This window comes from Carassius carassius, unplaced genomic scaffold, assembly GCF_963082965.1.
Source record: "Carassius carassius unplaced genomic scaffold, fCarCar2.1 SCAFFOLD_62, whole genome shotgun sequence".
NCBI lineage: Eukaryota > Metazoa > Chordata > Actinopteri > Cypriniformes > Cyprinidae > Carassius > Carassius carassius.
In genome coordinates, this window is record NW_026775179.1 from 850,774 (window position 1) to 875,209 (window position 24,436).

A 24,436-nucleotide genomic window follows, 5' to 3' on the forward strand; every position below is an offset into this window, starting at 1 on the left:
AGGTGGTATCCTCACAATTATATTCCTTCTTAGAGAAAAATGGTATATGTGAGGATTTCCAGTCAGGATTTAGACCGTATCATAGTACTGGGACTGCTCTCCTTAGAGTTACAAATGATCTGCTCTTATCATCTGATCGTGGGTGTATCTCTCTATTAGTTTTATTGGATCTTAGTGCTGCGTTTGACACAATTGACCACAACATTCTTTTGCATAGACTTGAACACTTTGTTAGCATCAGTGGAAATGCATTAGCATGGTTTAAATCGTAGTTATATGACCGCCATCAGTTCGTAGCAGTGAATGAAGATGTATCATATCGATCACAATGCAGTATGGAGTACCTCAAGGCTCAGTACTAGGGCCGCTACTCTTCACGCTTTATATGTTACCCTTCGGAGATATCATCAGGAAATGTGGTGTTAGCTTTCACTGTTATGCTGATGATACTCAGCTCTATATTTCTTCGCGGCCCGGTGAAACACACCAATTTGAAAAACTAATGGAATGCATAGCCGATATAAAAAACTGGATGACGAGTAATTTCTTACTGCTAAATTCTGAAAAAACAGAGGTGTTAATTTTAGGACATAAAAACTCTGCTTGTAATAACCTAGAACACTGTCTAAGACTTGAAGGTTGCTCTGTCAATTCTTCGTCATCAGTTAGGAACCTAGGTGTGCTATTTGATCGCAATCTTTCCTTAGAAAGCCACGTTTCTAGCATTTGTAAAACTGCATTTGTCCATCTCAAAAATATATCTAAATTATGGCCTATGGTCCCAATGTCAAATGCAGAAATGTTAATCCATGCATTTATGACCTCAAGGTTAGATTATTGTAATGCTTTATTGGGTGGTTGTTCTGCACGCTTAGTAAACAAACTACAGCTAGTCCAAAATGCAGCAGCAAGACTTCTTACTAGAACCAGGAAGTATGACCATATTAGCCCGGTCCTGTCAACACTGCACTGGCTCCCTATCAAACATCGTATAGATTTTAGAATATTGATTATTACTTATAAAGCCCTGAATGGTTTAGCACCTCAGTATTTGAATGAGCTCCTTTTACATTATAATCCTCTACGTCCGCTACATTCTCAAAACTCAGGCAATTTGATAATACCTAGAATATCAAAATCAACTGCGGGCGGCAGATGCTTTTCCTATTTGGCGCCTTAACTCTGGAATAACCTACCTAACATTGTTCGAGAGGCAGACACACTCTTGCATTCGTTGGCACTCCAAAGGTATTCAATCAGTCCAGCCGACACAAACAACGCAATCTCTGGGACCAGTACCTAATCCGGGGCCTAAAACGGGGGCCACTCTCTTTTAAGAGAGTGTTCTAGGGAACAGCCCAATTTTGCAGTGCTGTCTGGCGGTTGACATCTTGGTGTTGCCAGGTTGTCTAAAAGGTCACAAGCTGTTTGAGAGGGCGCAACGCCAGAGTAACGGATGGCCGGGAACACTGCGGTTGAGTGTTTGGGGAGCGCCGGAGAGGTTGACCAAGCCACTGGTCTCCACCTGAATAGCTTCAATTCACCCAGGTGAACCAAATGTGATAAAACGCATTGCACTTATTATAAGCCACAGACTATTAGATATTCCCCTGGATATATTTTAAGTGTTAGACCCATTGCTTCTTCAAGCCACACCATCTTTCTAGGTTTCCTACCCAGATAGCCCCACTCACCTGTTGGCCCTATCTTAAAATCTAGCAGTAGGCTTAGGCCTCCTTATTCTCACTAACACATCGTGTTGCTATTGTTTTTATCTCATTTCAAGTGTTGTGTTTCACTTTGATCTTTTTCTATCCTCTGTTCTGTTGTGATTTGTTTCTTTCATTTCACATAGAGATAGTTACCTGTTAGAGCCACCAAAGAAGCTAAATAGTAGAGCGACAACCAGCATCCGGTGTCATCACGCTACCCGCTAGGCTACTGCCTGTCAAATCTCCATTTCAGGTCCTTCGTTGACCCAAGTTAATTGGCTACTGAACAGTCTGACTGTTTGCATCCGTTAGCCTCAAAATGTTCATAAACGGCACAGCCCGTATGAATATAGCTCCTTAAACGTAGAACGGACTTGCATTGGTCTTTTTGTGTGTGTGCTGTGTTTCTCTCACCTACAGTGAGCCAGGATGTTCCAGTCATCCAGTCCAGCAGTCCACGGGGGCGACCTCTTGACATGGTTGAATGCAGTGACGACCACCTTCCTGCCCAAGGACGCCAGTAACCTGCAGCACCAAGAGCAACTAGACACCGAGCTAGATGAACTGATGGCACACGATCCAACCCAAAGCGACTACTACAAAGAACTCCCCAGGATCCTCGGAAGCCTAGTTCACATTCTCGTCGCCCAGGCATGGCTCAGCGAACGGAGCAACATCGACGTTGAACAGCAAGCAGCAACGCTTAAGCTTCAAGCGGAGGAGGCCTGGAAGGACCAGGCCCGAACCCAGAGTCACCTTGATCAGCTCCGCCTTGAGACCCAGAACAAGTGCGAGAAAGAGGACGACACAGATCCAGAGCAACAGAAAGAAGTAGACAGACTTCACAATCCCCTGCAAGATCTTCGCCTCGACACAGACCAAAGAGAACAGTTGGAGAGAGAAGCCCTAAAAGAACTCAACAAAAAACTCCAGTAAGGTGACGCTCTCCTAAAAAGAGCAGAGACTGAACTGAAAGACACTTGCAAGCGGCTGGAGCTAAAATCAACGAGCTTACTCTGCAGAGAGACAAGCTCCAAGATGAACTTGACACTGTTCACGCAGAACTGAAACATTCTCACAGATTACAGAGTGGCTGGATCGGAGAAACGCACACCACAGAGTTTCTCCCGGCCCGCCACTACAACCCTTTCAGCCAAGAACCCAGAGCTGAAAAAGGGGGTGTAAGCCCACGGCTCAAGAAATCACCAGCCAGCTTACAAGAACCCCTGTCAACAACGGAGGGGGGAGAGCCCTTCCAGAGAACACATGCCACTAAACCCTGCACGGCTCACCGAGACCTTGACAAGCTAGCCAGAAACATCCCTACGTTCAATCCAGATCCTGCAGGAGTACATGACGTTCATGCTTATTTACAAGACACTGACTTTCACTTGCAAACTGTCACCAACGTGACAGCTGTGAACACATTGTACCTGTTAAAAATAACGTCCAGCCGTGATGTGCATAGTTTTCTGGATCGTCAACCAGAAACTGTCAAAGCAGACTACCAGCAACTGCTAAAAACTTTGATTCTTGAATTCTCTGATCCAGACTCAGACCATGAGCTCCTTATTGCTATTGACCTCAAACATGGCCGACTTGAAAACCCACAGACTTTCTACAGTCAGCTACGAAAAGCCTACTTTGGAGCATGCAACGGTATGGAACAGGATGTCGACTTAACTCTGTTCCTCCAAAACCTACATGCCAGTTGGAGTTTTCATCTCAGAGTCCCAGTGTGTCCGCGTAACATGACTACACAAGAGTTACGGAACTTAGCCCACAAAGCTTACACCAAGCAAAAGACTATTTCTGAAAAGACTGTGAAAACCCCCACAATCTATGTCTCTGAGCACTGCTCGGAATTAACCCTAGAGGGCACCCCACAACACCACAGTCACAGACCTTTTCACAGAGAGTCAAGACCGTTCCAAGCCAGCAGAGGACAACACAATCGTGGTGGTGCTTGTCCAAAGCACCAGAGCGAGCGCTCTAAAAGATTCTGAGACCGGCGACCCAAAAAGAGCCGATCCCCACTGTCCAGGACACAAAGCCCCGACAGCCGGCAGTGGAACCACTCTCGATATGACACTGGTAAGCTCAATCCTGAGCCCACATCAGGAAAACACAGGGCAGCCACGTCTGAGACAGCAGAGATCCTGAGGGTGCTAAAAGAGCTTCTTTACATGAAAACTAGCAAGGAAGACAAGAAATATGAACCAGACATCTCATGTCTTGGCATAGAAACTGAAACCAACACCCTGTCTAACTGCCATCTGTATGAGCCAAGCACCCTGAACACTGCTCGTCATCCACAGATCACAGAGCTAACTGTCACATCACAAGGTGACAGCATCACCCAAGCTCCACAGCTGACAGCTGCACACCCTGAACGAGACAGCACAGGTCCTCACACCAGGTACCACAATCCCAAGGTACCAGAAAATGCTGTTTTGACTCCCTGCCTCCGCAGCGAGCTACACAAGACCGGTACTAACCACCCATCGATCGTCACACCTGCCCTGATGCCAACATTCCTGGGCAACATTGTCGAAAAGGGGGTGGGCTGAAAAGGAGTGAGCATGGAAGACCTGATCGACACAGGATCAGACCTTACGGTGATCTCATCTCACCTTTTCAAAAGACTCCAATTTGAAGCTAAGAGACAAGATCGAACTCTTACACCTCAAACTTGTGAAGTGAATGTACAGTCGTACAGCCAGAATGACATCCGGTTTGAACAGGTTGCTCCCATTCACCTGACAATCAGTCCGATGAGTCTAGTACATCCTATTTATGTCTCACCAATGAACACTCATACATTTCTCATCGGGAAAGACCTGCTAGACCACTTTGACCCTTTACTGAACTTCAAACAGCTAAAAGTCTGGGCTCAAGTGCGAGAAACTCTTCCCCTCCAGCCACACAGGTCACCGGAGCCAGACTGTCAGGTCACAGAGGTCACGGGAACTCCCACAGAGCCAGACTGCAAGGTCACAGAGGTCAAGGAACCCCAGCAGCCAGCCATGGGTACACAGCCCCAACAGCAGACCAAAGCTCAAGTTCACTCCTCCTCTGGTGGTACAAGCTTACACCAAAGGGGTCGCTGTTCGGCTCAACATGCGATGTGGTCAAACCTTAAACAACACGCTGGGTTTCTTCCAACCCTCACCTGGATGTGTCGAACTTGGACTCACACTTGAAGCCACACCCCTCACTGAAGTGTCACCTCGTGTAGTTTACATCCCTTGCAACAACTGCACGGCAACTGACATCAACATTCCCAAGGCCTACCGGCTGGGATGGCTAGTGAGCCATGACTTTAATGACTTTGAACTTGTACCACCTGTCATTGGGCCCATTCCACCTGCACTGATACCCGAAGGGAGTATAAACAACACATTGTTCACTGCACCCTTCAAATCCATCGTCATCACATCTGTCATGTCGGTGACCAAAGACCAGGTGTGCAGAATGGATCTGACAGAGGACCAACACCTCGCAGTATACACAGTCTCCCACCAGAACGTCAGTGAGACTGATGAAGCTGCTACACCTCTCAATACCAAACTGACTGATGACACACCGACGGAGGAGCCTTACACAGGTTTTCAGTCTCAAGTGCAGCAAATTCTACAAGACGCTCATGCACTTCAGAGGGATACAGTTCGCCAAGGACTCAGACAAGTTCTTTATAAGCTCAAAGAATCCTGTGCCAAAGACTTTTTAGACTGTGGCCTTACCAACCTCCATACGGTGTGCATCCCTATGCACCATGATGCTCCTCCCACTTTTTTCAAACAGTACAAGATTCACATCGCCTCACACGAAACAGCACCTACTCAGCCCCCATCTGGCCCGCCCTCAAACCTAACTGCGAGTGGCGATACACCATTGACTACAGGAAACTGAATCAACAGGTGCCGCTGTCACGATGGCACAAGACCCAGCTGGAACAAGAAATGCCCCGAACCAGAGGAGCCACAATCTTCTCTACACTTGATGTGGCCTCTTGATTCTGGACCATCCCGTTGCACCTGGAAAACTAACACAAGCTGGCATTCACATTTGGCAACCGACAGTTCACCTTCAACAGGTGTTCGTTCGACTACGCCGACTCACCAGCTGAATTCAACATCTGTTTGAACAAAGCCTGTACAGACTCTAACTATGCTAGACTCAGTTTTGTGTGCCATCCTCCGGGCTGTATACAGAATGGTTTCAAAACGGCAAACAACAAGCCAGTCAAACACCAACACCTGTTCCAGCAATGTGATAACATCACAAAAACACACAATGTGACTGTGTACTGAAAGAAAGAAAAAGGACACTCGAAGCTACCAGATCTAGACAAGGACTTAAAAGATGAAACTGACACCCTCGCCAAAACTGGTGCACTAAACAACAGGCTGTGGTCACTCCCAACCCACCCACCCACTTTCAAGGTTAAAGGTTTTTAAGGTTTCCTTATCACCGACGACAGAGCACACTACCCCAGCACCGTAACCCAATACTGCTGGACAGGTGTCTGATGGAGAGAGGACTCCCTCACTCACACTGAGGCCGATGTCAAACACATGTTCAGCCAACATGAGAAAGTGACTGTTACACAAATGGAGTTAGGTGGACACCACCACCGCTCCAAACAGTTCCCGGGAGCTTTGCTCAGAGCCGCTGCTGCCGCCAGAACTCTGTTTAACATTGGTATGTCCAGTGTCGATGTAGTGAACCAGACCGTGAACTCCATGAAACCGCTGTTTACTGTCTTCCAGAATGACTTTACCCAGACTCAGCTGGTTACAGCGTTAACGACAGACATGCTGTGGGAGGTTAGCTCCTCCAATTACAGCCTAACCACAGGTAAAACCCCACCGTACATGATACCCTTAAGCCTTGTGCTAACTGTGCTGGCTTACGCCATCAACACGACAGCTGACATTCAACAAATACACCTGGCCAACTCTCTGGATAGCGCCATCCTACTGCACGTCAATCTCAAACAGAGGGAAGTGGAGGTGCTCCTGAACCAACCCATCAGCGAGTCAAGCCAAGTCTACAGACTTAAAGACATTGTCAATGTTAGGTTGTGGAAAAGCAACACCCACACCAAGACACACATTCCAGATGTGGTGGCCTACCACGACAGCGACACACAGCTCTACCTGGCCCCAAACCTGCACATGTGTACTTTGACCAAAGACATTCATTATCTCTGCCTTAGCAAACCCTTCCTCAGAGACAACGCTGAAGGAATCTGCGGGTTGCAACCCCTGGTCAGCGACACACGCTGCCCTGCTGAAGCCAAGCCTCATACACAAGTCACAGAAACGCAAGCAGAGATTGTAGGTGACAGATGGCTCGTCAACACTCCTGTGCATACAGCTACACTGACCTACGGCCAGCATGACACTGCCACCCGTGTCAACCTGCTTGACCAGAGCATGTGGATTTGAGTACCCGAAAGGTGCCACCCAACACATTGACATTACTCCCGTTAACACAGCCCTCCAAGCACTGTCTCGACAGCCTGTTCTGAACCCGTCATCTGCGGTCTGAGCCTGGACTGCTGCCGACACTGCACGGTTCATCTCCACTGTCATCGGTCACACCCTGACCCTTGGCGTGACCTTCATTCTATACAGGTGACTCAACGAGATGCGAACCTCTACAGCCAAACTTACGACAACCGTGGCTGGAGGTCTCCGATGGAATCCCTGGAAAGGGGGTGCCAAGTCAAAGACAACACCGAACCTCATCAAGCTGAATCCTCAGCTCCAGGAACCACCTGCCATCATGAACCACCTGCCATCATGATCCACCTGCTACACGACCATCATAATTCACCTGTCATCTGCCCATAGTGATGATTGCGGTCCGATGATGTCCACTCAGGGACTTCATCCGACGGAAAGGGGGAATGTAACACTAATGAGCGGATGGTATTTCAGCCATCTGTTCCATATTAATGAATCCTGACTCTCTAACACATTCTGCACTCAAAGACCAGAACGTGAGTAAACAAGGACCTTCATTCTACAACATCTTCCAACATAATTCACCATTTGGGCGCCGCGATGTCGGCAACCTCCTATGGGGGTGACATTTACCCACGTGAGCAGCCTCAAAGGAGAAACGAAACACAGAACAGCAAAGCCAGCTCACTGGCACCTTTTCTCAATGTATTCTAAATGTATTGAGTATTGTCTTTTTTTGGTGCATTAGATGTTTTCTACAATCAAATTGGAGTATAATTTTATCGTGTGTTTAATCAAACTTTATATGCATGTAGTTAGGAACAACTCTGTATCTCTGTATCCCTTATTCGCAAAATTATGGTTTATGGTATCTTTATAATCGTAAAAACCTGACTGTGTCGAATCTCGACGACAAATTACAAAAAGATGCATTGTTTCAGAAATACAATCTTTCTTAGGAAAAATTTAAAATTCTGTCAGCTATAACTCACATGAGTGGGTGTTTCCCCAGAGACAAAGAAATGTTTTTCCCGCTTCAGATCGCGGACGTTCATTGGTTGTTCGCGCAAACAGAGGTGTGAACCAGTCAAGCCATAAGAACTGAAACCAGGAAGTTCCTCTCTCTTGGTCCTCTTCTCTTGTCCTCTTGTTCCGCTCTTCTATCGTCTCTGATCTCATCACGGCTGCTGAGAGAACAGCCCGTTCTCATGGCTCCTTCGGGAGCTTCCATCTCCGTTTTCTTTTGTTTTCTGTACTAAGTTCTTCTCTACACGAGGAAGACAAACTCTGAATCATTACGTTCGTTGGACTTTTCAAATATCGCGCAAGTCCGCAGCAGCCCTGGAAGACACGAGAGAACACGCCCAATTACAAAGAGACCACATGCAAGTATTATTTTCTAGAGAGATTTAAATGCTGCTTAAAGTTTGTCTATTAACTTTTCAAGGTGATTTGATTCCTTGTTGTCTTTAAAAAAGTTACTGTCTGTGATTTCGCCATAACTGAGCGATTATTCTGTGATCGCGCCTATTCTCTCACCTCTCTCTCTCATCCTCTCTCACTCATTCTCTCTCTCTCCCTCATTTGGATTCCGTTATGTCTAGTACAAAGTTTACTGTCTGTATTGTCGTACGCATATTTACTCTGTGTGAATCGTAGTTTGATGTATTATTAGTTCAATTATTAAAATCCAATATATATTAATGATTGCTTCTGTCTAAAATGCTCACATCACGAGTCAATGAAATGTTTGATCTTAGCTACAAGCTCGTTACTTTTCAGTAACCGAAATTTCATAAGGATAGGAAAATGTTTTCATGGCCAGAAACTATTTTTCCTTGAATTATAAGAAGTGATAACTTCATTGAGAATTTATAAGTTAATCTTATGGCCGTTTGCTGGACAAACCACTGTTTGATTTGCGGTAATTCACAGTAAGAGATATCACTATAATTGATATGAAGAATGGAATGTTGACATATTAATGAGTAAATTACAGTGCTTTGTAATGAGTTGTTGACATATACAATTGACCTACATACCTAATGTAACTGTCATATGATATATATATATATATCATATTCCTGATTAATTATTAAAATTCCCTTTATATCATTTAAGTTAATTATAATGTACAACCCAGTGTGGCTACAAAAGTATCTTTAAACCTGTAGTGTTTACATATGTGTATGTGCTATTTTTTATGATTTATCAGAGCAACAGTTTGTATAATGACACAAGTTTAACACTGATATAACAAAGGTAAATGTAGTTTATGAAATTTCTTGAGCTCTCATAATTCAGATCACTTAAAACAATATTTAACAATTTGTTTGTAGAATTTGTGTGATGGATAGGTGTACTATACAGTTTGTATAGTAAAAATTCAATTTGTCTATGGAATGTCACAATGGAATGTAGTAATACTCCAAATGTTTTCTCACCATGCTTTTCTAAATTAGAAATTATAAAACATTATGTTTCTGAAAATTAGAAAGTTTACTAGTGTGTATAATATAATGTGTATTATATAGTGTTTAAAATATAAATATAATGTAGAGACTGCTTTGCAACAATTTCAATTGAATAGAATTATGTCAGTGTAAAGCCTCCATAAAACATTTGACATGTAAGGACATGTCGAAACCCTTACCATTTGGCCTGTTGAAATATAAAATTTGCGTAATTGTTTTGATTGGATTTATATCAGATCACATAATCTATTTATTTATTTTAATTTAAACTAAGAGAATAAGACTCGGGGGCGATTGAATGCACATGCATGTATGAATGATATAGAGAGGGTGAGAGAGGGGGGAAAGAGAGCTTTTCCAACTTAAACATTTCATTTGAAGATTTGTGATGCTTGCACAAGGAAGACTTTCTCCTGGAAAATGTAAGGGTAATTTTATTTATTCAATGTTTTATCACCAATTTCTTAATAGTCATGTTACCTATTTTATTTAAATTATTTTATACATTAGATGATAAGTGTGAGCACACACATATTGTGATCTCATGATCTGATAGAATTGTTTATTAATTATTGCCCTTAAAACCAATTTCTTTGCATCCCATAGAGAGTGAGAGAGACAGCAAAAAACCCTGCCTTGGAATGCAACCGGACACCGGATGGGGAAAGCCCCCAGATGTAGGAACAGACCATTCAAATCTACAAAAACATTCTTCAGGACGGACCATAAAATCTACAAAAACATTCCTCAGGAGCTCATTTGTCTCCTGTCACCGCTCCGAAACAGTCACACATTTGTACAAACATCTTATGTCATCCCCGGAGGTCAAAGATTGACGTCTGAATTTCGCATATGCATGATTTCACATCTGGACAGGTCACAGGGTCAACACAACGTGTGTGGGCACCTTGTGGGTGAGCTACATGGGGGAGGGGAAATGTCACAAAGGTCAAACTCATCAATCATTTTGACACAAGGTGCATCATATAGACTACTCACATCATTATTGTTTATTATTCGTGATAATATCTTGCAGCGATTGTGTTGATAACATACAGTAAGTATGTTATAAATCTATAAAAGTATATTAACGTGTTTGTGACATACACAGCTGCTGACCTGAATACCATCATCAGACTAAGTATCTTGTCTAATTGTACGATGGAGAAAGGTAAGTGAACATTTATAAATTACATATTAGAAAAGGAGGAGGCTGGAACTTGGAAGTGAAAAATGCCTTATATTCAGGTGTGCATAATTATCAGGCAGATTTTCTTTTACAGATAAAATGAGCCACAAAAGGTTATATATCACTTATAAAAGACTACATGCAAAATTAAGAGTTATTAATTGATGTGGTTTGGAATTGGTAAAATATACTTGGGAAAAAATATGATCAGAAAATTAATTTGCCTAGTAATTCTGCACAGTGTATATGCAAAATATAAGGTAAAGGTAAGTTTAGTAGGTGTACATTAAGTGTAACATTAGGTCTAACTTGATAGTAAAGTTTGTGGTCAAACTTTAAGTTGGCATGAAAAAGCCTGGCCAGAAAGTCTGAAAAATTTAGAAAGTTTGAAAAGTTTAAAAAAGAAAGTTATTACCATATTGCTAGCAATACAAGCTAGAGACTAACATGTCATTAGCATGATTAGCAAAGTTGTTAACATGTCGCAAACATTTTCTTAGTATGATTAACAAGTGACTAGCATGTTTCTAGCATGTTACTAGCATGTTCTTATCATGATTAGCATGTTGCTAGGATGATTCTAACATGATTAGCATGCGACTAGCATTTTTCTAGCATGATTAACATGTTGTTAGCATGTTGCTAGCTTGTTTCTAGCATGATTAGCATGCTGCTAGCATGTTTCTAGCATCATTAGTTTTTTGCCAGCATGTTTCTAGCATCATTAGCAAGTTGCTAGCATGTCGTTAGCATGTTTCTAGCGTGATTAGCATGTGACTATTATGTTTGCTAGCATGTTTCTAACATCATTAGCATGTTGCTAGCATGTTTATAGCATGTGACTAACATATTGCTAGCATGTTGCTAGTATGACTAACATGTTGCTAGCATGTTTCTAGCATGATTAGCATGTCGCTTGCATGTTGTTAACATGATTAGCCTTGTTGCTAGTATGTTTCTAGCATCATTAGCAAGTTGCTAGCATGTCGTTAGCATGTTTCTAGCATGGTTAGCATGTGACTATTATGTTGCTAACATGTTTCTAACATCATTACCATGTTGCTAGCATGTTTATAGCATGTGACTAACATATTGCTAGCATGTTGTTAGTATGACTAACATGTTGCTAGCATGTTTCTAGCATGATTAGAATGTCGCTTGCATGTTGTTAATATGTTTTTAGCATGATTAGTATTCGACTAGCATGTTGCAAGCATGAATCTAGCATGATTAGAATGTTGCTAGCATGTTTTAAGCATGATTGGCATGTTGCTAGCATGTCGCAAGCATGATTAGCATGTTGCTAATATGTCGCTAGCGTTTTTTTAGCGTGATTAGAATGTGGCTAGCATGTTTCTAGCATGATTAACATGTTTGTTAGCATGATTAGCATGTTGCTAGCATGTTTCTAGCATGATTAGCATGTTGCTAGTATGTCGCTAGCATGTTTCTAGCATGATTAGCATGCTACTAGCAATGATTAGCATGTTGCTAGCATGATTAACATGTTATTAACATGTTTCTAGCATTATTAGCATGTTGCTAGCATGTCGCTAACATGATTAGCATGTTGCTAGTATGTCGCTAGCATTTTTCTAGCATGATTAGAATGTGGCTAGCATGTTTCTAGCATGATTAGCATGTTTGCTAGCATGTCGCGAGCATGATTAGCATGTTGCTAGTATGTCGCTAACATTTTTCTAGCATGATTAACATGCTACTAACATGATTAGCATGTTGCTAGCATGATTAACATGTGATTAGCATGTTGCTAGCATGTTTCTAGCATGATTAGCATGCGACTAGCGTGTTCCTACCATGATTTACATGTTGTTAGCATGATAAGCATGTTGCTAGTATGTCGCTATCATGTTTCTAGCATTATTAGCATGCTACTAGCATGATTTGCATGTTGCTTTTCACTAGCATGTTTCTAGCATAATTAGCATAAGGCTAATATTTCTCTAGCATGAATAGCAGGTTTCTTCCATGATTAGCATGTTGCTATTATGTCGCTATCATGTTTCTAGCATGATTAGTATGTGACTAACATGTTGCTAGCATGTCTCTCTCATGTTTCTAGCATGATTAGTATGCAACTATCATGTTTTTAGCATGATTAGTATTTTGCTAGCATGTTTCTAACATGATTAGCATGTTGTTAGTATGTCGCTAGTATTTTTCTAGCATGATAAGTATGCGACTAGCATGTTTTTACCATGATTAACATGTTGTTACCATGTCGCTAGAATGTTTCTAGCATGATTAACATACTGTTAGCATTTTGCTAACATGTTTCTAGCATGATTAACATGCGACTAACATATCGGTAACATTGATTAACATGTTGCTAGCAGGTTTCTAACATGATTAACATTTTGTTAGCATGTCGGTAACATGTTTCTAGCATGATTAACATGCTGCTAGCATGTTGCTAACATGTTTCTAGCATTATCAACATGTTTTTAACATGATTAGCATGCGACTAGCATGTTGTTAGCATGTTTCAAGCATTATTAGCATGTTGCTAGCATGTCGTTAACATGTGTCTAGCATGATTAGCATGCTGCTAGCATGTCACTAGCATGTTTCTTGCATGACTAGCATGTGACTAGCATGTTATTAGCATGACTAACATGTTGGTAGCATGTTTCTAGCATGATTAACATGTTGCTAGCATGTTTCTACCATGATTAGCATGTTGCTAGCATGTTTCTAGCATGTTGTTAACATGACTACCATGTTGCTAGTATATTTTTAGCATGAGTAGCATTCGACTAGCATGTTGCTAGCATGTTTCTAGCATGACTAGCATGTGACTAGCATGTCGTTAACATGTTTCTAGCATGATTAGCATTCGACTAGCATGTTGCTAGCATTATTCTAGCATGACTAGCATGCGACTAGCATGTCGTTAACATGTTTCTAGCATGATTAGCATTCGACTAGCATGTTTCTAGCATTATAGCATGTTGCTAGGATAGATAGATAGATAGATAGATAGATAGATAGATAGATAGATAGATAGAAAAAGTTTGAAGATATATATATATATTGTGACGAGTCAGCTGCCTCCTCCCTGATTGTCACCAGGCACCCCGTCCTAAATCGCCGCCCTTCACCAGGCTCCCGACTGGAGTGGGTGTGTGAGAGGAGGGGCGCTGGACGAGTGAGGGATGGCGGCGTGTGATGGGGCACACCTGAAGGAAATGGAGCCTCATCACCGCCGCTGTTTAAAAGCCCAACGCGCCTCTCCTCGGGAGACCGGTCTCTTCCCCGTGCATGCACACTGGTGTCCTCGTGGGTCCAGGAAGGGTGCGGTGAGGGACGCCACTGGAGATGTGAGCTGCCGGACCCGCGATCCGGATTGGAACCGCACCTGTGCGCACGACCGACGGGCCAGGATGCCGGGCCGTCCACCCCCTACCAGCGCCGCGGACAACGAGAGAGATGCGTCCGCTAGAGGAAGCCGCCGCCCCTCATGCCCCGGACCGAGGAGGGGAGCGTGTGCGGCCGCCGGACTCCGCCCCTTACCTGGACCCTTCCTCCACGAACACTGCCCGACCCACACGAACCCCACAGCACGACGAGGACACCAGATTCCCTGTTGCTTTGGACACTCTTCTCCTTTGGCCATCTTTTATCCCTTGTTTCATTTAATTTCTGTTAATAAAAGCCTCTCCGAGGCCTGACGCCACGCCCACTGTGTCTGTCTTGTGCTCCTCCCGTGACACTGGTGGAGAATGCGGGCAAACCGCTGAAGAATCACCGGCATCACCACTCCAGCTACTCACCGGTTTGTTTGTATTTTTTTCCCCTTCTCTGTGTGTCGTCAGGCGGTGACTCCCTAACTCCTTAAATACCTGACAGAGATCAGTATTCGACGGCAGCAAATTGTGGAACATATGGCCACTCGGCAGGCAGAGACGGAGCGTGAAGTCGCCGCTCTCCGCTTCGCGGCTGCCCAGCGGGTACCGCTGCCGGATCCTCGCGCTCAAGCCACCCAGCTCCTGCCAAAGATGCCCGTGCCCAAGCCGCCGAACTCAACCGCCTCGCCCATCACTGGTTGCTCACCGGGAACCCCAGCGCTGCCCAAGTGGCCGAACACGTCGTCGTGGACCGGTATCTGCATGCCCTACCACGCCCCCTTTGACAGGCAGCCGGAATGAGGAACCCGGGGACCGTAGAAGATCTCGTCGAGGCAGTCGAGCTAGCGGAGGCGACGTTGCAACGAGAGGCTGGGGAGCAAACACCGCTGTTTCTCCCGGAGGGTGTACCACGAGCGACGCACGCCAGAGGGAACCCAGCGCGCAGTCAGCAGGTCGGCGGTTCCCGGCGTACAGGATGAGCCCATGCCAACGGAGCCACCGCCCTCACCCAATCGCCCCTGGCTGGCAGGCTGTGCAGTTCATCTGGAACCACCGCGAGGGGCACCCCAGACCGAGGTTTTCATCAATGGCCGACCGTTTACAGCTTTGCTCGACTCCGGCAGCGCCGTAAGCCTGGTCCAGTCCTCCATACTTCCCCCACGGACGGGAACCAAAGCTCGCATATCCATCACCTGCAAACACATATTGATTGGGACCAAATGCTGCCGAACGTCCTCTTCGGCATCCGGGAAGTCCCCCAGGCCTCCACAGGATTCACACCTTTCGAACTGCTGTTCGGGCGGCAGCCCCGTGGCCTGCTCGATGTCGCCAAAGAGGCCTGGGAGCAGCAGCCGACCGCCCATCGGACACCCAGAGTGTACCTACCCGAGTGGTGACCATCTCCACAAAGACCGGCACCGGACCCCTGGAAGTGGGCGTGGTCAAGGACCTGCCGGTACCCGTGCTGCTGGGGAGAGACTGGCCAGGCTTGGAGCAACTACTCACCCAAGCTACCCAGCCTGCCAGCCCTGCCGGGAACAGCCCGAAGAAGAAGGACCTCCGCTGAGCTCCCAGGCGGAACCCTGTCCTCCTGGCTTCAGACAGCGCCCGAGATGGTGAGTCCCCCCCCCAAAGTTCTAACCTTTTCTATGATGTCTTCCAACAGGTTAGCGGTGGGGGAAAATTTGTGGAGGAGCAGCTCGGGGATGATCGGCTAAAACATTGCTGGAAGCAAGTACGGGTGCTTGAGGGAAAGGAGGTCCTTCCACCGCCGCACCCGACCCCACACTTTGTGGTCCAGAATGGCCTGCTGTACTGTGTCGCGCAGCGGAGAGGGGAGGAGGTGAAACTGCTGGTGGTCCCACCCAATCGGACCCAGATGGTTATTGAGCTCGCCCATTCCCATCCGATGGCTGGCCACCTGGGGGTGCAGAATACTACCCAACAGATCCGAGACAGATTCCACTGGCCTGGCATGGAGGCGGAGATCAAACGATTTTGTCAAGCTTGTCCGGACTGCCAACGGACGTCGCCTCATACTCCTCCCCCAGCTCCGCTCATTCCGCTGCCCATCATCGAGGTGCCCTTTGAGCGAATAGGAATGGATTTAGTAGGGCCACTGCCAAAGTCCGCCCGAGGGCACAAACACATATTGATTGGGACCAAATGCTGCTGAACGTCCTCTTCGGCATCCGGGAAGTCCCCCAGGCCTCCACAGGATTCACACCTCTCGAACTGCTGTTCGGGCGGCAGCCCCGTGGCCTGCTCGATGTCGCCAAAGAGGCCTGGGAGCAGCAGCCGACCGCCCATCGGACCACGATCGAGCACGTGAGGGAAATAAGGGAAAGGATCGACAGCGTCATGCCCCTCGTCCGGGAACACCTGACAGCAGCCCAGGAAACCCAACGTAGACGGTACGACCGGGCGGCCCAACCACGGGAGTTCCAGCCAGGGGATTACGTGTTGGTTCTCATCCCAATGGCAGCATGTAAATTCCTCGCTAAGTGGCAAGGCCCATATATTGTCATGGAGAAAGTGGGGCCCGTGACCTACAGAGTACGCCAGCCGGGACGAAGGAAGGAAAGTCAACTATACCACATTAACCTCCTGAAGCGCTGGGAGGGGACGAGGACTCAGGTCGCTGCACTCGCCGCCACCTCTCCCGTGGTTGTCGACATCAGCACCCAACTGTCGGCCGCCCAGAGGACGGAGCTCCAACATCTGGTCGGTCAATTCTCGGATGTGTTCTCTCCACGTCCCGGGCGGACCCGCATTCTCCAGCATGACGTACGCACACCTCCAGGGACCATTGTGCGGCAGCGGCCCTACCGAATCCCGGAGGCCCGGCGACACGCCGTCGAAAGGGAGGTTCAGGAGATGTTGAAGTTGGGAATCATCGAGCCCTCCCGCAGTCCCTGGTCCAGTCCCATAGTCATGGTCCCAAAACCGGACGGCACCCTCCGGTTCTGTAACGACTTCCGCCGCCTTAACGAGGTCTCCGAGTTCGATGGATACCCGATGCCCCGTGTCGACGAGATGCTGGAGCGGCTGGGGAGGGCCCGGTTCATTTCCACGCTGGACCTCACCAAAGGCTACTGGCAGGTACCGTTAACAGAACCCACCAAAGCAAAGACCACCTTCTCCACCCCCAGTGGCCACTGGCAGTACCGGGTTCTCCCCTTCGGGCTGCACGGAGCTCCAGCCACGTTCCAACGGATGATGGACATCTTGCTGCGACCCCATCAGGCTTATGCCGCGGCCTACATCGACGATGTCATCATCCACTCGGAGACCTGGGAGGACCACCTGGAGCGGCTCCGGAGGGTGCTTCTCGAACTGCGGAGGGCTGGGCTCACCGCCAATCCCAAGAAATGCCACCTGGCCCTACCTGAAGCAAAGTACCTCGGTTTCCGGGTGGGCCGGGGTCTGATCCGTCCGCAGGAAGGAAAAGTGGCAGCCATTCTCTCGGCCCCGAGGTCCACCTCCAAGAAGCAGGTACGGGCCTTTTTGGGATTGGCGGGGTACTATAGGTGCTTCATACCCAACTTCTCCTCCCTAGCGACAGCCCTGACAGACCTCACCAAGAAGGGACAGCCGGAGAAGGTGAGATGGGGAACCCCAGAAGAAGAGGCGTTCAAGAGGGTAAAAGCGGCGCTAACGTCGGAACCTGGTATTGCGGGCCCCTGACTTTAACTGTCCCTTCTTGTTGCAGACGGACGCATCTGACACCAGGTTGGGAGCCGTGCTGTCCCAGATACAAGATGGTGAGGAACGCCCGGTGGTCTACATCAGCCGAAAGCTGTCCACGACAGAGCAGCGGTACGCGGCGGTGGAGAAGGAGGCGCTGGCCGTCAAGTGGGGGGGGGGGTGAGTCGTGTCCCGGGCACCTATCAGCGTCGCCCTGGCAACGGAGGAGATCCACCTGCACACAATCACCGCGGGCTGATCGGTCCCAGCTGAAGACGCTCAAAGGGCGACTTCAAAAGCTGCACCTGAGAAGACACGGGTGAGAAAGCTCTCCAGAAGTTCGCCAGCTAATGTTGTGTCTCTTATCTCTCCAGAAAGCGAGTGACCGACCAGCCCGCCACCTGAGCACCGGACACCGATTCCCCTTGCACTCAGCCGGCCGGCAAACAGGATCACGCAGCACCGAGGACGAGCACCGGACACTACTGGCACCTTCACGTTCACAACCACTAATAAACACACTCTCCGGGGCTTTAACCCTTTATCACAGCCTGCCGTGTGATTCTTCAGCCCGCGACACTGGTGGAGAATGCGGACAAGGCGGAGCCTAGACAGCGCAGTTGGGAAATTTCTGCTGACGTAACTCCCTCTCGCTTGCAAACGTTCGTGAGAACCCAGACTGGGACGGAGGAAAACCAGGTACAGCCTCCCAGCCACAAAAAGGGTAAGTGACTTCTCTATTATTGTCATTTTACCCTGTGGTTGGTTGAGGCTGTCACTAAAACCCGGTTTCTCTGTCCCTGTTCCGGCGCTGCGAGAGGGAGGACCGCCCGGAGAGGAATCCCCGCCCACTCCGACCGTTTGGAGCCTGGGTGAGGATGGTAGCACTCCCGTGTGGGCGGCGCCCTGATGACGGGGATGTCGCCTAGGAGGGGGAATGTGATGAGTCAGCTGCCTCCTCCCTGATTGTCACCGGCACCCCATCCTAAATCGCCGCCCTTCACCAGGCTCCCGACTGGAGTGGGTGTGTGAGAGGAGGGGCGCTGGACGAGTCAGGGCTGGCGGCGTGTGATGGGGCACACCTGAAGGAAATGGAGCCTCATCACCGCCGCTGTTTAAAAGCCCAACGCGCCTCTCCTCGGGAGACTAGTCTCTTCCCCGTGCATGCACACTGGTGTCCTCGTGGGTCCAGGAAGGGTGCGGTGAGGGACTCCCGCGCCACTGGAGATATGAGCTGCCGGACCCGCGAGCCGGATTGGAACCGCACCTGTTCGCACGGCCGACGGGCCAGGATGCCGGGCCGTCCATCCCCTACCAGCGTCGCGGCCAACGAGAGAGATGCGGCCGCTAGAGGAAGCCACCGCCCCTCGCGCCCCCGGACCGAGTAGGGGAGCGCGTGCGGCCGCCGGACTCCGTCCCTTACCTGGACCCTTCCTCCACGAACACTGCCTGACCCACACGAACCCCGCAGCACGACGAGGACACCAGATTCCCTGTTGCTTTGGACACTCTTCCCCTTTGGCCACCTTTTATCCCTTGTTTCATTTGATTTCTGTTAATAAAAGCCTCTCCGAGGCCTGACGCCACGCCCACTGTGTCTGTCTTGTGCTCCTCCCGTGACAATACATAGATAGATAGATAGATAGATAGTACTCATAGAAAGATGTTGCTAACATGATTAGCATTGCGACTAGCATGTTGTTACCATGTTTCTAGCATGATTTGCATTGCGACTTAGCATGTTGTTACCATGATTCTAACATGATTAACATGTCGTTAGCATGTTTCTAGCATGATTAACATGCGACTAGAATGTTGTTAGCATGTTTTTAACATGATTAACATGCTGCTAACGTAATTAGCATGCTGCTAGCATGTCGCTAGCATGATTCTAGTATGATAAGCATGCTGCTAGCATGTTTCTAGCATGTTCCTAGCAAGATTAGCATGTCGCTAACATGTTTAAAAAAAACTTTAAGTCTGATCAGTCTGAAAAGATATAGCATAAAGCACCCCCCTATGCTGCAGGCGTCTGCCGAGATTGGGGCTTGTGGCTTTAAAGCCCTAGGAGGAGATACGTTTAGTAATTTAGTATCATAAGAATAATAATAACTACAATTAAAAGTTAGTGAACTAACTTTGATGTTGGCTTGGCCATGGGGCAAAAGAGCCACAGTACTTGTTTGCCCAACATTCTTGAGCTGCCCCGCTGCAAAAAAAATAAAATAAAATAATAATAATAAAAAAAAAAAATACACCTGTAATATTTTTTTTCCATGGTCCCTTGCTGTTTTCTTTTCTAATAAAAAGCCTAGGCTATGATAACAGCTACGACAGGGTTGTCTAGCTGGATGCGAAATAAGTCATGCCTATTTTTCTCGTGTTTGATATTTCACAGTCCTGTCACCTTCGCGTTGGGCAACGACACACAAGATAACTGAAACAATGCAGTTTAAATCAAGGTGATCATAAGGGGTCCAAGCACAATGGTTTGTATAGATGATGCAGTTACACAATGGACAGGTATCTTTTCAAGTAAATTATGAGTCCTTTTGTGAGTACTATTATATGCACAACATGAAAATAGATAACTATCATAGTGTCCCTTCTTCACTTTTTCAGTAGTGATAACTTGATAAAAAATATTGGCAATACTATTAAAATATGATCAAATTTAATAGTATCTAGGAGATGATCGTTTCTGCATAATTACTATATTGGGTTTTATGAAAGTGTATAAAAAATTATGAATATTTATTCTTTTTTTATTTATGCACATAAATTAAGCATTTTCAAGTCTTTGAATAGATGAGGTGCGCTATATATTTTCTAACTGATTGGACATACGGTTTTCATATAAATAAATATAAAAAATCATAAAAATCCCATAGACATAATTGACAGGATGTTCAGATTAGCCAAGCTCCAAATCCCATTAGACTCAATCAAACTTTGCTTCTATGAACTATTTCTAATCAATTTAAACTCATGTAATATTTCAAATTTATGTGCATAAATAAAAAATGTATAAATATTCATTATTTTTTTTTAATAAACTTCAATAAGGCCCAATATAGTAATAATGCAAAAACTATAATCTCCTAAATACCATTCAATTTGATCTTATTTTAATAGTACTGACAACATATTTCTCAAGTTATCACACATTACTGAAAAATTAAAGAAGGGACACTATATAAGTTATCTATTTTCATGTTGTGCATATAATAGTACTCACAGAAGGACTCATAATTTACTTGAAGAGAGGCAATTTATGTATTCACTTGTATTTTTAACCGATTTAAAAGTGAAACTAAGGCAGAATCCTGTGCTCCTCTGATAAATAAAGTTACTTTAATATTCAAATTCGGTATCATGATCAACTTCCGATTTATATACCAAAGGTTTATGTTCACATGGCTGTTTTCGTTTCTATTCACCAAGCAATTTTCTATGGACCCTTGCTGTCTTCTGTTCTAATAAAAAGCCTAGGCTATGACAATAGCTTCAACAGAATTGGCTATTGAACATAAACTGTTGAGAAATAAATTGGAAGTTGATCATGATGCTCGATTTGAATATTAAAGTGTTTTCATTTACCAACTGCTTTGTCTCTGAATATATCTTGAAGTATTTAGTATTTATCCTGTGGCGCCATCGTGTGGACAACATAAGCAATTTGGCCTTCATTTCCCATTAAAGTCTAATTTACTGAAAGCAGCTGGTAAATGCAGTCTTTTAATATTCAATCCAGCATCAATTCCCATTTTCGATTTATTTCTCAACAGTTCATGTTCACATGGCTGTTTTTGTTTATATTCGCCAAGCTATTATGAATTTTGAAATTAATCGTGTACTTGATTTGTCCGATCTACCAACGAAAAGCCAGAATCACTGTCCTCTGAAGCTGGAGAGATCGATGTTATTTTCACCTAAGACAAAAAGATCACACAATTACTCATTTTGATCTCTATAATATATTTAGGGCCCGAGCACCGAGGTTGCGAGGACCCTCTTGTATCTGCTTTGTTTATTATTAGGGCCCGAGCACCGATGGTGCGAGGACCCTCTTGGAATTGCTCCGTTTATTATTATTATTATTATTATTATTATTAGGGCCCGAGCACCGAGGTGCGAGGACCCTCTTGTATCTGCTTTGTTTATTATTATTATTATTAGGGCCCGAGCACCGAGGTGCGAGGTTAGTTTATTAGGGCCCGAGCACCGATGGTGTGAGGACCCTCTTGGAATTGCTCCGTTTATTATTAGGGCCCGAGCACCGATGGTGTGAGGACCCTCTTGGAATTGCTCCGTTTATTATTATTATTATTATTATTCTTCTTCTCTAAGATGAATCGCATTTTTGAGAGCCTAAACATGCTCGAAAAGTCATGAAACTTTGCACACACCTCAGAACTGGCGAAAATTTACGTCTGATATGGGTTTCAGAAGTGGGTGTGGCAAAATGGCTCGACAGCGCCACCTATATACGTTCAACGGTGTGCGCCTCGAGCTACGTTTCACGTACATGTATGAAAATTGGTATACACATGTATCTCTCCAATACCTACAAAAAAGTCTCTTGGAGCAAAATCCGAAACCCAACAGGAAGTCGGTTATTTTTAATTTTATGAGCAAATTTTGTGTCATTTTTTGTCATTTCCATGCGTTGTATTTTAACGAACTCCTCCTAGAGATTAATTCAGATCAACAACAAAGTTGGTATGCCTAATCTAAAGGCCTTTGCGATGTTAAATTGCGAAGATTTTGAGTTTTCGTTAAAGGGCGTGTCCGTGGCGGCCTGGCGAATTTCGATGATTCGCCATGAAAAATGAAGTTGCTATAACTCAGACATACAATGTCCAATCTGCCCCAAACTTCACATGTTTGATGAGACTCCGAACCTGAACAGATTGACATGCCCATATTCAGTTATAGTCATAGCACCACCTATTGGCAACAGGAAGTGACATATTTTACACTGCGACTAACTACTCCTAGAAATTTTATGACATCAATGTCTTTTTTGTGGTCAGTCTAATCTAAAGGCCTGTGCAATGTTAAGTTGTGAAGATCTTGAGTTTTCGTTAAGGGGCGTGTCCATGGCGCCGTGACAAAATTCAAAGTCTCGCCATGGGAATAAAAGATGTTATAACTCAGGCATAAAATGTCCGATCTTCCCCAAACTTCACACGTGTGATAAAAGTCCTGGCCTCAACAGATCTGAAGGCCAATATTCCATCGGGTGTGGCAAAATGGCTCGATAGCGCCACCTATACACTTTCAACGGAGTGCACCTCGAGCTATGTTTCACGTACATGTACAAAAATTGGTACACACATGTAACACACCAATACCTACAAAAAAGTCTCTTGGTACGAAATCCTAATCCCAACAGGAAGTCGGTTATTTTGAATTTTCCCTGCAAAATTGGTGTTGTTTTTGCCATTTTCAGGGGTTGTATTTTAACGAACTCCTCCTAGAGATTTATTCAGATGAACACCAAACTTGGTCAGTGTAATCTAAAGCCCTTTGCGATGTTAAATTGCGAAGGACTTAAGGTTTCGTTAAAGGGCGTGTCCATGGCGGCCTGACAATTTCGATGTTTCGCCATGAAAAAGGAAGTTGCTGTAACTCAGACATACAATGTCCAATCTGCCCCAAACTTCACATGTTGGATAAGACTCTTGACCTGAACAGATCTACATGCCAATATTCAGTTATAGTCATAGCGCCACCTATTGGCAACAGGAAGTGAAATATTTTACACTGCGACAAACTACTCCTAGAAATTTTATGACATCAATTTTATTTTTGTGGTCAGTCTAATCTAAAGACCTGTGTGATGTTTAGTTGTGAAGATCTTGAGTTTTCGTTAAAAGGCGTGTCCATGGCGCCGTGACGATGTTCGATGTGTCGCCATGGGAATAAAAGATGTTATAACTCAGGCATAAAATGTCCGATCTTGCCCAAACTTCACATGTGTGATAAGGGTCCTGGCCTGAACAGATCTGAAGGCCAATATTCCATTGGGTGTGGCAAAATGGCTCGATAGCACCACCTATACACTTTCAACTGAGTGCATATACACTTTCAACGGAGTGCGCCTCAAGCTATGTTTCACGTACATGTACAAAAATCGGTACACACATGTAACACACCAATATCTACGAAAAAGTCTCTTGGTACGAAATCCGAATCCAAACAGGAAGTCAGTTATTTAGAATGTTTTCTGCAAAATTGGTGTTGTTTTTGGCATTTTCAGGGGTTGTACTTTAACGAGCTCCTCCTAGAGATTTATTCAGATCAACATCAAACTTGGTCAGTTAAATCTAAAGGCCTTTGCGAAGTTAAATTGGGAAGATCTTGAGATTTCATTAAAGGGAGTGTCCATGGCGGCCTGACAAATTTTGATGTTTCGCCATGAAAAAGGAAGTTGCTGTAACTCAGACATACAATGTCCAATCTGCCCCAAACTTCCCATGTTAGATAAGACTTCTGCCCTTAACAGATCTACATGCCCATATTCAAT